The following is a 12311-nucleotide window of genomic DNA, read 5'->3' as shown; positions in this document are numbered from 1 at the left end:
AAAAAATTTCCACCCTTTTAGACCGTATCGGAAACCACCTTGACCTAGGATTCAGTTTTCCAAATAATTGTTATTGGACTTCTTAAGCTTTTCGCCTTGTAACCTCTCTCGCAAATTTGAATTGTTTTTCATGAAAATTGAGAGAAAAATACAGGAATTTGAGTGAGGGACGGGATGGAGCTCGATTGATTTTGAGAAAAGATTACTGTCAATGAAATCACGTACCCCCATCGATCTGGTAAAAAAGCATCAATCTCAGTCTAACATTAGACGTACGTACAAGTTCTTTGAATTAGTGTGTTGCATCACTCCTAGCTGCTATCTATCTCACATAACAACACACACCATGTATGAAGATTATCCCAAATTTTGTTGGAAACTCCCGCATATAAAACACAGGATCGGAACATCCAAATTCCCTCTCTAAGGATAGATTAAAATTATTGAATTCAATTATTTTCACACACAAAAAGTTGGTAAATAATCTATTTGTTCTCCCATTTGATGTCGGTTTATTTATTTTAATAGTATCTTGTCGACGTACACACGTGTGAGTCGTATATGTATTTTCCAAGTGGGCCTAACCTGTTTTTCCTGAAATGTGCAATTACTGTGTATTAAAGAACATTCTTGCACAGGTCCAGTGACCTGATGAAGAAAGCCCAATAATATATATTATTATCATTTAAATATGTAAACCAACTACTCAATATTCATTGAATGAGACATTCATTCATTAACATTTAATTAAAGGCGCGTTTGGGTAGTTGATCCTTTCATAAAAGTTTACCAGCCTGTGAGGATCAGTACTGCGCCTGTGGGACATTTTCTTTTTAATAATTCAATCGTAGCATTCAGATTTGATGATTAATTTTTCAATTACTCCCCCAATAAAAAAAAAAATTTGAAAAATAAGAGCGCTAAAATATTTAATAAATTTATAAAATAAAACATAGTTTTACGGAATTTGCTAAATTAAATCTTGTGTCCGTGCATACTTCAACACGATATTGTTGTTTTTAAACAGACAATTCATTTATATAGAAACAATTCCCATTCCAATGAAGTTTCTCAAAGATACCTTCTTTTAGGTCTAATCTTGGGAACATGAACGCTAATTTACAAATGGTTCCCTCGAAAACAGCCAAGGTCGTCCTTTAACATTTGACCTTGTAATAATTAAATAACTGGCTCAGAGAGGAAATTCAATAATTTATAATTCCATGAAATTATATACATAATATCAGCACTGCTGTACTTTTATTGAGCAGAGGCATCCTCTCAATACTACTAAATATTTATAAAAATTAAACATAAGAAGCATTTAAGTCGATGAAACAGATGGGACTTCTAGGAATAATCAATCAATTGCTGGCCATTAACAATTTTTCAAAATTATTCCGGAGTAAAAAAAATCTTTATGCGACACATGTATCTAATATTTTATTTTTAATGGAATTATTTTAGTGTACGTAATGCCCGCATTTTAATTAATAAAAATCGATTAACATGGATTTATATACGTTCCATTGTCAATGTAGTGAGATACATTGGCATGCATGGCTATCAATCTTCTATCTTCAAAATTAAAGGAACCAAATTGTTTTAGATTTCAGTTTAACGTTTTATAAATAGCAAAAATTTGTGTGAGACGGTCTAATGAATCGTATTTTGTGAGACAGATCTTTTATTTGGGTCATCCATGAAAACGTATTACTTTTTATACTAAGAGTATTACTTTTTATTGTGAATATCGACAGGGTTGACCCGTCTCACAGATAAAGATTCGTGAGACCGTCTCACAAAAGACCTACTCTTTATAAATTTAGTTTTTGATGAATTACGACGTTAAAACTCATCTTTTGCCATGAATAAATTAAATAAAATCCTAAATTAACAACCTAAAATAAGCACATGTGTTCATGTATGATAGATATGATAGATTATGTAACTTAAAATTAAGAACAAAGAATATCTCATGAACAGTTGAAAAAGATTGACAGTACCGTAAAATTAATTAATAAACACACAGAATGAAATACATATTTTGGGTGAAGACCAAATAGTTTTCTTGGACTCGTGTTAGACTGATTAAGGAACATATTTCTTTCTAACATTGCTTAAAGATTCGGAGACACACACACACACATATATATAGTCGGTGTCAGCTATTGAAAACTTTTAAAAAAGTATGCTAATTCATCACTAAATGTATTAGACTTGCAAGCACATTAATTGTATGTATATGAGTATGCTTTCAAAATAGAAAAGAAACAAACACCAAAAAAGATTGAGTAGATGAACACCAGTAACTACAGCAATTAATTAATACAAAAACAGCAGAGCTACAGAAGAAGAAAAAAGAGAACACTGCAAAGGAAGCAAGAGCATTAAACACCATTCTCCACACCTTATTTTCTCCATTTTTTTTCTTTGTACCCTCTTTCTACCAATTCAGAACAGCACTGAAAAAGCTAAACTCAGCTTTGCTACCATTAATTCTAATTCACAATGGGTGAAAAAGAAAAACAAGACTGATAACAGAAAGAACTTACAGCCTTTTTCAGGGTTTTGAATTTCTAAAATTAAACAATTAGAATCAATCGTAGCAAAGCGTCTAGTTCTCTGCATGTACCTTAGTTATGAAGAGGGTTAGGTCCTGTGTGTACTAATCTCTTATCTCCTTCGTACAAATCCTCATTCCTCGGATCAAAACCTGCCATTTGTGAAGATGGACTCGAAGTTCTTGCATGATACGGGGCCGTTTCGAAGAACCGGGATTTTCTAGCCGGAGACCACTTCAAGGAACTGCTGATGTTGTCACTCTTCTCAGCAGAAGATAGAAAAACTTGCAGGGTTGAAATTAAGAGGAAAGCAAGAGAAAACACTAAAATTCTTGCTGTTGAATTAGAATTAACTGTCATTGTTAGCAGCAACGTTTTACTCCAAGTCTGCACCAATATTCCAGCAAGAAATTTGAACTTAACGTCCTGGAAAGAAGCTGATATATCTCCTAATCTTATGGGTTTGATCACATGATCTGGACCCTTGATTCTTGGAAACTTCTTATATTTTCTCTTCTGAATTTGGAAGTCTGAACCCTGTTTCTTGTAATATTCTAAACAAGAAGGGTTTTGACATTTATATTAATAATTTGGGCATCTTTGTAATGCAAGTATACATAAAGCAATAGTTTAGTGTTGTATGGAGAAAATAAAATGGGGGGGTGGGGCTGCGCAGTATTAATAGCCGTTGTCTGTGGAATATATATATTGATGCAGCTAAAATAAATGAGTCGAGTAGACTGCACACGCGAGATCCGACTGATTAGTAATTGGTCCACGTGGCCCGTAAACGAGCTCACCTGGCTGGTAAACGGATCCACGTAGACGATATACAGTTAATTTGCGGGGCGTCACCTGCGTCACGAACACTCGTTAAGTGGGCGTCGGGAGGGTTCCCGACGTAGACACTCCGATGCTCAAGCAGACCAAAGAAAATTCAGAGAACTAAAGAACTTTTATCAAAATGAGAGCTCCCCTCAAATTGCCAAGAGGTTCATCTATTTATAGATTTTTAAGAGCGTCTGATGGGCTTAATGGGCTTGGGCTTCTGCAAGCATAATCAATGATTTGGACCTCAATAGCACTAAGCCCAATCGATTCTATTAATCCAACAAATAATTGGTCTTATACCCATCATATATATATATATATATATATATATATATATATATATATATATATATTTGTAATATGTTCATCTTCACGTCAAATAGAATAGATGAGTATAATCTCAATGGCACAGAGATAGACAACGTATAAATATATATAAACATGAAAGCGGAGGGTTCTTGATTAAATATTTATTTTCTACTCCAATATGAATCTATATCATTAGGACAACTAGTTGTGCATGAGTATGAATAGAGACTCATGTTAGATCAGTCTACGGTTCATGGTCGTTACGACCCATCTTGTCTGAAATTTTTTCATTGGACCCGCTAAAAATTATATAATTTATTAAATTTTATAACTACACATAATGAATATATTTAAAATTTAATAAATCGTCAAAAAATTTCAAACTTTATATTAGTAATATTTACTGAGTAGGTTTATTGTGAGACGGTCTCACGAATCTTTATCTGTGAGACAGGTCACCCTACCGATATTCACAATAAAAAGTAATACTCTTAGCATAAAAAGTAATATTTTTTCATGGATGACCCAAATAAGATATTCGTCTCACAAAATACGACTCGTGAAATCGTATCACACCAGTTTTTGTCATTATGAATGGAATTATATGTTCGGCATGAAACCGAATCATGATTCGAACAAATTTAATCCCAGCAGCCTCAACAGTCCAATCCCAATATTTGTTGCCAAATGCGACTCGATATTTGTTTGACTTCACCCGCTTGATATATTTGAAAATTTATTCATTAAAAAAAATATTGTCAGATTATGCAATAATGATAAAATTACTGATATTATTAAAAATGATAATAATAGAAAATACTGAATTTTCAATTGTAGATTACATGTTTATTATTAAAATTAAAAAGGTGAATTAAAAATTAAAAAAAAATGTAATAGCCATGACTCCTAAGTGACATGTTCCTTGTGTAATTCATTATTTTGAAATAGCTTAGGGATATGAATAAATTTGATATGGTAAAACCCAATATTGTACATGTGTAAGAATGTAGACTCATGCTTGCCCCGATTTGTTTAAATCTAAAGTTACACTCGTCTTGATCATATCCAAAGTTCTCGAATTCAATTTATTAGACGCTTTTGATAAATTATATTCATAACTAGTATTTAACTCGTGCGATGCACGAGATGATATTATTAAAAATTAATTATTATAAAAAAATAATAGATATTTAAATTGTAAAAAAATAATATAATTATAAAAAAATAAAAATAAGAAACTATTTTTTCGCTAATTTTGAAAAAAATTCTTAAATATAAATGTATGTCGACTAATTATGTTACCCTAAGGCAATGACATGGTTATTATCGCGTTTAAAATATTAATGTCGACCATCAACCTAAATACATATTTAATTCTTTAATTTTTGAAAAACTATATATATTATTATTTTTTAACATTTGATAAATAAATATTTTTAAATCAAATTTAATAAAACTAATGATAAATACTTTTTTCAAATCATATCACAAATTAAATTGATTGATATAATCAATGCAAAAGTTTTAATGTAGTTTATGTTTTTAATAGAGTTTAGTTTTATTTTGAATAAAAAATAATAAAAGACATATAATACATAAAGTATATTTGAATTAATATAAAAAATTAAATTCAAATTTGAACTAAATGAATTGATATAATCAATGCAAACAATAAATGAAACTATCATTTATTGCAGTACACATATTTCAATATTCATGATATATATATCTTTCTTTTTTTAGAATTGTCATTTTGGCGGGAACTTACTATTTTTGGCAAAAACTCTGCTTTTATATATATATAGATATTTTAAATACATTTAGGGTATGTTTGGTATGAGTGATAAGTAAATGATAGATTGTTAAACCATGTTTGTCTCATTTTTTATTTATCCAATTAATCAAGAAGGTCATGATGAAAAAAACATATTTGGGTGAAAAGACATCCCACTGTTTTGGGAGGATTGATAATCCAATTCCTAAAATATAAAATAAATTGCCATTTTACCCACAATTGATGGTTTATATTTTTTTTATTTGCACACACGTCATATAAATAATTTCATGATGAAACTAAATAAAATTTAAAAAATAGAGAAAAAAATAATTAGAAATCCACATATCATTTTTTGCGCTAAAAAAATGAGATAAAATGCAAAATCATATTAATTTTTATTAAAAAATAAATTATCAGATAAATACATAATCTATAATTTAAAATTTTATAAAATATTTATTTATTAATAGCTGAACACATGATTTTGAAAACATTGCTACAAATATCATTTTATATACCAAATTGTCATCAATGTTAGTTTAGGGTATTTTTGTCTCAACAACAAAAAATGTAAAATTTATCATACTCGTTAAAATTTTACCAAACAAAATATTCTTCATCACTACACATTATATATCCTTACCTTAAGTTTTGTCATCAATCCAATTAGTTATCCTATCCTACACACCAAACATAGTAGATATCATTAGGAAGATAAATATTTAAACACTAGCAAATGTCGAAGGAACGTGGAATGAATCTAAAAACATTGCTGGTCTACATAATTAATTAAAAGTTTTACAAAATAATCCTTATACTGTTTTCATTTTCTAAAATGACTTGAACATTACATCGATAGCATATATTATATAACACACTACGTTAGTTACTAACACCAATTCACTCTTGATTATCAGAGAAATATTACATTACAGTTTCTATAATAAATATGTAGTAAATATGATATGACCATAATAATTATAAGTAACATTAGAACATTATGTGTGTAATGTGTGTGTGTGCGCGTCTGAGTGTATAATGTGTGTGTCTGAGTGTATAATGTGTGCGCGCGCGCGTCTGAGTGTATAATGTGTGTGTATATATATGTATAATTGAGCAATTGGAATGACAGGTAAACCTATACACAATGAGACAAGAAACTGATCAGAGTTCTACAATTATTTAACATATGGTCAAAGATATATAATATCATCTGTCAGCAATGATCATGATTTTTATTATTATTTTTTATTATTTTGTACTTGAAAAATATACAAAATTACGATTATATGTATAAAAAATACGTATGTATGTGTAATCAATTAATAAATATTTAAGCATCATGTCTATCAGAAATAATTGAGATTTTTTTATCAGTTTATAACTATAAAGGAAATTAAGAAAGAAAGCATCTGCATAAGAAGAAGTCGACATATTGAATTTTGTTTTTTTTAATCAAAAAATATTTAAATTAGAAAACCAACTCTGCTTGCCAGGTTTGCCTCTCCCATAATTTTTTTGGTTCTACTATCTCTTGCTTTGGTGATGATGTAGAAAAATCTCAACTTTAAGATGCATGCAAATTCTTTAATCGGAGAAGTGGTGCCTCTGGTTTAAATCATGCTTCAAAAGGGAAGTTGAAGAGATCTCTCAGTCGAGTTAGCTATTTCACGATGATAACAATGGCGAGCGTAGTGAGCATAAACATTTATACGAAAAAAATATTAACACGGCGTAGAGAGTTATGCTTGGAAACATGGTAAAATTAGAAACACTATCTCCACTGATTCAAATAAACATTTACTTGACACGGGAAATTATTGACAAGAAGCTAACTTTGGATAATTTATTAAAATAATTATGTCTGTGTAGCTTGCTTTCAATACGTCGAGCCCTTGCTTAGCACAACTGTGATACTCGAAGTTTTATTAGATTTGTATCTTCTCGAAAAGGCTACCTATTTGGAGCCATTGCAATTTCATTCGATTGAGCGAACCGAAAAAAGTTATAACTAGAAAATTGAATAGTTTCTCACTAAGAAGTCAGGGAAGATGGCTTCTTGCAGTGGTGTTATGTGTCCTTGATCTTCTGAAAGGCCAAAATAGTACAAATTTTAAAATTTTCTAGGAATGATGTTCAATTCGTGGCTTTTTTAATTTTTCTGAATCCGTTTTTTCTAACTTTGCTGAAGCAACTGAAACCCAAAGTTGCGATGGCTGCATCCGCGTTGATTTTACCAGCACAGCCTCTGCTGGTTTCAGCAGTCTGCACAGGAATGATGGAGGTATATGTAAAATAAATTTCATCTTTAAGGATTTGATCCATTTACCCATGGTTTAGGATGCACATATCATATCTCATCATGTTTACAGTAATCCCATGATTTCTTGAAACCTGCAGCGGATTGCTCAAGCCTTTTTTAGTTTGACAAGCTCTTGAGTCTTGGAGTAGCTAGTAAGCCAGCGTTGGTATATATTTCCTAAATATGGACAGGGGATTTGCATGAACATTAATGCCACTTTCTAACTAACCTTAGTTTAACTAGGACTATATGTTGTATTAAATATTAATTTTCTTGTGCTTTCTATACGATCTGTGCAACCTTTGCTGCAGACATTATTCATAATAATAATAATCTTCTAACGGTGCGTTTGTTAGGGGTGATTAGGTGGGTTTATTTTTTTTAACCCACATAATCACATATTTGGTAGGGGTGATTATTTAACCAAGTCTATCCCTCATATGAATGATTAGGTTATATTAGGTGTGATAACATAATCACTCCTCGCCCCTAGGATTATTTATCCCACTCTTAATACATCATATTTTTTCAATTTTACATTTCTCCTAAATTCAAACTCACCACCACTTCCATACACCGACCGCCAGCCGCCGCCTCCCGCCGACCTCCGACCGTCGCCGACCACCGCCGCCATCGCTTCCGGCCGGCCAACAACCGCCGATCACCGCCACAAAACTGGAAGGGCAATTTTGTCAATTCATCAAAAGATTATTATTTATCTCATTCTTAAAAATCATACCAAACATAATATTATTTTATTCTTATCTACTTCAATCATTTTTTTTATCATTTCTCTCTTAATCATTTCATTATTTTATCCTCCAACCAAACGTAGCCTAAAAATATAATAACAATGACCGTATTTTTTTTATTTGTTATGATGAATTGCAAGATAAATATTGACATTGAAGTCACAATAATATAGTACTTGTCATTATATCATCATTGTCACATCGCTTTTAATTCGAATTCTGCCTCTCATTTGCTCATTCCTCTTTGGAATATTTGCTCACTTGTTCAAATTTAACCCTCCAAAAATACGCGTAAAATAAGCTAAAATTTATCTGGATTTACCTTATATTTTCACACGGGTTGCACGAATCATAATTTGACATTTTCAACTTTATTTGATACAATCTCCTTATATATTTTCTAATATATAGTTGGATTTTTCTTGAAGTTCATGGATATTTTCAGATTTATCCACATTCAAATAGTTTTAGGTCCTATAAAATTAACCTAAAATCCTCCAAGGAACTGTCGAGGGCAAACAACATGAACTATTTGATTTTTTTTGAGTCGAGGAAAGTAGTTTTTATTACAATGAGGTTGAAACCTCATCTAAAATTTAAAAGTTTAATGTCCAATGAATTACAAGACAACTACATAAGACGTGGATTAATATGAACAAAACAGATGTCTATATGCTCACATGTAACAGTTGAGGAGCGACTGTTCGAGTGCATCTGAGTGTATATATGAATATGTATAGGTCAACCTAGTCCTTTTACTAGTCTATTCTTCAAAACACAATCCTCGTCCACCATTCATTTCGTTTGTTTCCTGTTATGTCTTTCTCCCTGAATCTCAGACACCCTATATGCCTACATTTCTTGGGCTGGGCAGGGCAGGGAGAATATATTTTATTGTTAATTAGCAATAAGAACGACGTACCCTCTTCAAGTTGACATAAACCCATCACCTATACATGCAGCACAAATTTGCATTATAAAAAGAGATCGTCACAAACAATCAAATTCACTCACAATGTGGATGGTGGAGCCTAATTATCATTCCAAAGATCTGAAGACGACGATTGAATATTGCGCCGATTAGTAGCAGCACAGGAACAATGAGAGGCAAATTATCTGCCATTCCAACCCCTTGTTACCCCAATATCCTTACAGGTACTTCATTCTTCAACCACACACACAAATATCTACTGTGATTTTTAGTTTCGTTACCCGGCCTTATGGTATATGGACATTATATACCGGTTGACGTGGCTTATGGTATCCGGATACATATAAAACAGTCGCCTTTCAAATGTAAAAGAAAATTCAAAATTCGTATAATTTTTATTAACAAACCATGAACATGATCTCTTCCCATAATCAAGATTCCGATTCCGTCCTGGCCATTTGTAAGGTGCAGAAGGTTATGATGCATTGCCATTAGCGAGCACAAGATGGAACCCAACTCCAGAACAATTACAGGCACTCGAAGAAATGTACAGACGAGAAATCAAAACTCCAACGGCTGAACAGATCAATCAAATTGCTGGCAGGCTTCGAAGATTTGGTAAAATAGAGGGCAAAAATGTGTTTTATTGGTTTGAAAACCACAAGGCAAGAGAGAGGCAGAAGAAACGCCGGTAGCTCGAGTTGTTATCAGCTAAACAGATGGATTGTGTTGAACCCAAAGAAACAGCTAAGCAAAACATGTTATCCATATAAGAAAAATAAGGAGCTAAGAAAAAATGGTTGGTGTGAGTGCAAAAAAATCTAGATTAAACACACACAAGTCAGGTTTGAAATTTGAATGTTGACCGAGTTTTACGAGTAACGATGGAACTGATCGAGTTAAATTCTGTTTGACCTTCTAGTATAGAAAAACATGTGCATGCATGCAAGTAATGGCAAGCATGTTTGTTACAGTACCATTCATTCATTGTTATGTGTCTTTTTTTGAAAGAATTGATGTAAAGATTTAGAATTTACCACAGCCTGGTTTGATATACAGGTTTTAGTAAGAAATACATGCAAAGCTAACATCCCAAGAAAATGGGTTGCCGCTCAAACGGCGGTACACCTTCAGAGGTCCGTATGTGTTCCTCAATATCAAGAAATTTGTTGTCTTGTCTACCCTAGCTAATTAATTGATCTGGTACCACAGAAGTTTATTCAGAAGTGGTCAAGGAAACACACTTACATGACATGACTAGTAACCAGGATAACGAGCGTCTATATGCATCTCAAAACTTAATTTAAATCGTTGTCATATAATATAGCTTTAAAATAAACCTACATTTTCATTTGCGATGGTGGTTAACATTCTTGGAAAACGAAACTAATATAGGAAGAAAAACCAAAGATTATACACGATTGGATGATCGTCCAGTTCAACTTGTACTATATTATAAAAAACTAAACTAAGAAACATTTGAAAAAGGGTTGGCTTTGTACGATGGTAAAAGAACAGTCACCAAAACCTGCATTTTACACATTCTGTTGGCTCTTTTGTCACGAAAAGCTTAGAGTTTCTTGGGAAAAGTGCAAAAATGGCTCAGTTTTTCATTAAGTGTTCAAATATTTTTTGCAGGGTTCTGTATCTAAACATAAGAACAGTAGAATCCGAATGTGAAACGGTTGGATAAATGACACGTTATGAATTGAGTTTGCAGCCGAAGACAGCAGGAAAAAAAAAATATACATGTTGCAAGTTGGACCTGTCTACTTGTATGTTTCCCACTCCAATTTCTGCGGAAATAATTTATTCATCCCAAGAAAATGAGAACTCGTTTTCTGCACTAAATCTTAATTAGAATATTCATGCCGTCAAAGAATGATGATTTAAAGAATTTTGAAGGAGGTATTCAAGAAACAATCGAATTCTTCAGATGTTTCCAGTTGGAAACATTAATAATTGCGAACTTCTTGATCCCATCGAAGAGGAAGACGGTGTTACAAGAAATCATCGAACCAAGTTTAGAGTTGACTACGATTTTTTTAGTTTCTTACCACACAATTGACGAAAGGGTTCCATAATTTGTTTTATGTTCTAACTGATGGAAATGTGCATGCCTAATATTTGGGTGGTCACATCCACTCATATTTCTGTGTTTAGAAAAACTAAACACAATAAATTATTTAATAATATGGAAAAGATCAAATGGTGGTTAATGTTGTTATTTATTTTAAATAATAATTAAATCATTATATATGTTGGATAAATAACAGTAGCTACTGTCAAGAGACCGACCATGCAATCTTTAGACAGAATCTAGAGAATGAAGATACAGAAGTTTCAGAAGGTGTTGCCCTGGCTTCTGACCTGCCTGCTCCCGCATCACCAACAAAATTCTACATTCACTTGAGGTTGAGTAATGAATGAGAATACATACACTTAATGGAAGACTTGCCGCTCATTTGACACAGAAGTATGGGACGAAGTCTCAGGTTCAACGCTCAACTGTTGCGTTCTCCACCCCCAACTCACACCACACACACATAAATATATATATACTTGAAAATTTCTTACATAGTCCGCCCTGCATAGCTGTCACGAAAATGAGATTTATGCGAAAAATTAAAGGCAAAATATGATAATTATGACAATAAAATAGTTAAAGTAAAGTTTACCTAATTAAGAGTTTCTTAGTTCACATGTTGACCTGACTGAATCTTGAGTGACTCTTCATTCTCCATGAGCTCAAATTTACCCTTGATTACAACATGGATTAATTCTAAAAAAATGCTTAGTCCCCTTTGTCATAGTACGTGATTTCATGAGGAAAAATTTAACAAAA

At 32.2% G+C, this 12311-nt stretch overlaps 1 long non-coding RNA gene across 1 annotated transcript; it reads left to right on the top strand.

Annotated features, from left to right (window-relative positions):
• The first annotated feature begins 11922 nt into the window (after window positions 1–11922).
• LOC142552700 (uncharacterized) lies at window positions 11923–12303 on the top strand. Its single transcript, XR_012821858.1, has 2 exons — window positions 11923–12046; window positions 12140–12303. It is a non-coding gene; the product is annotated as an uncharacterized LOC142552700 (long non-coding RNA).
• The last annotated feature ends 8 nt before the right edge of the window (window positions 12304–12311 follow it).

This window comes from Primulina tabacum, chromosome 8 (assembly GCF_025594145.1).
Source record: "Primulina tabacum isolate GXHZ01 chromosome 8, ASM2559414v2, whole genome shotgun sequence".
Classification (NCBI taxonomy): domain Eukaryota; kingdom Viridiplantae; phylum Streptophyta; class Magnoliopsida; order Lamiales; family Gesneriaceae; genus Primulina; species Primulina tabacum.
The sequence above is the reverse complement of the archived record's forward strand: the minus strand, read 5'-3'. Positions and strand labels throughout refer to the sequence as shown.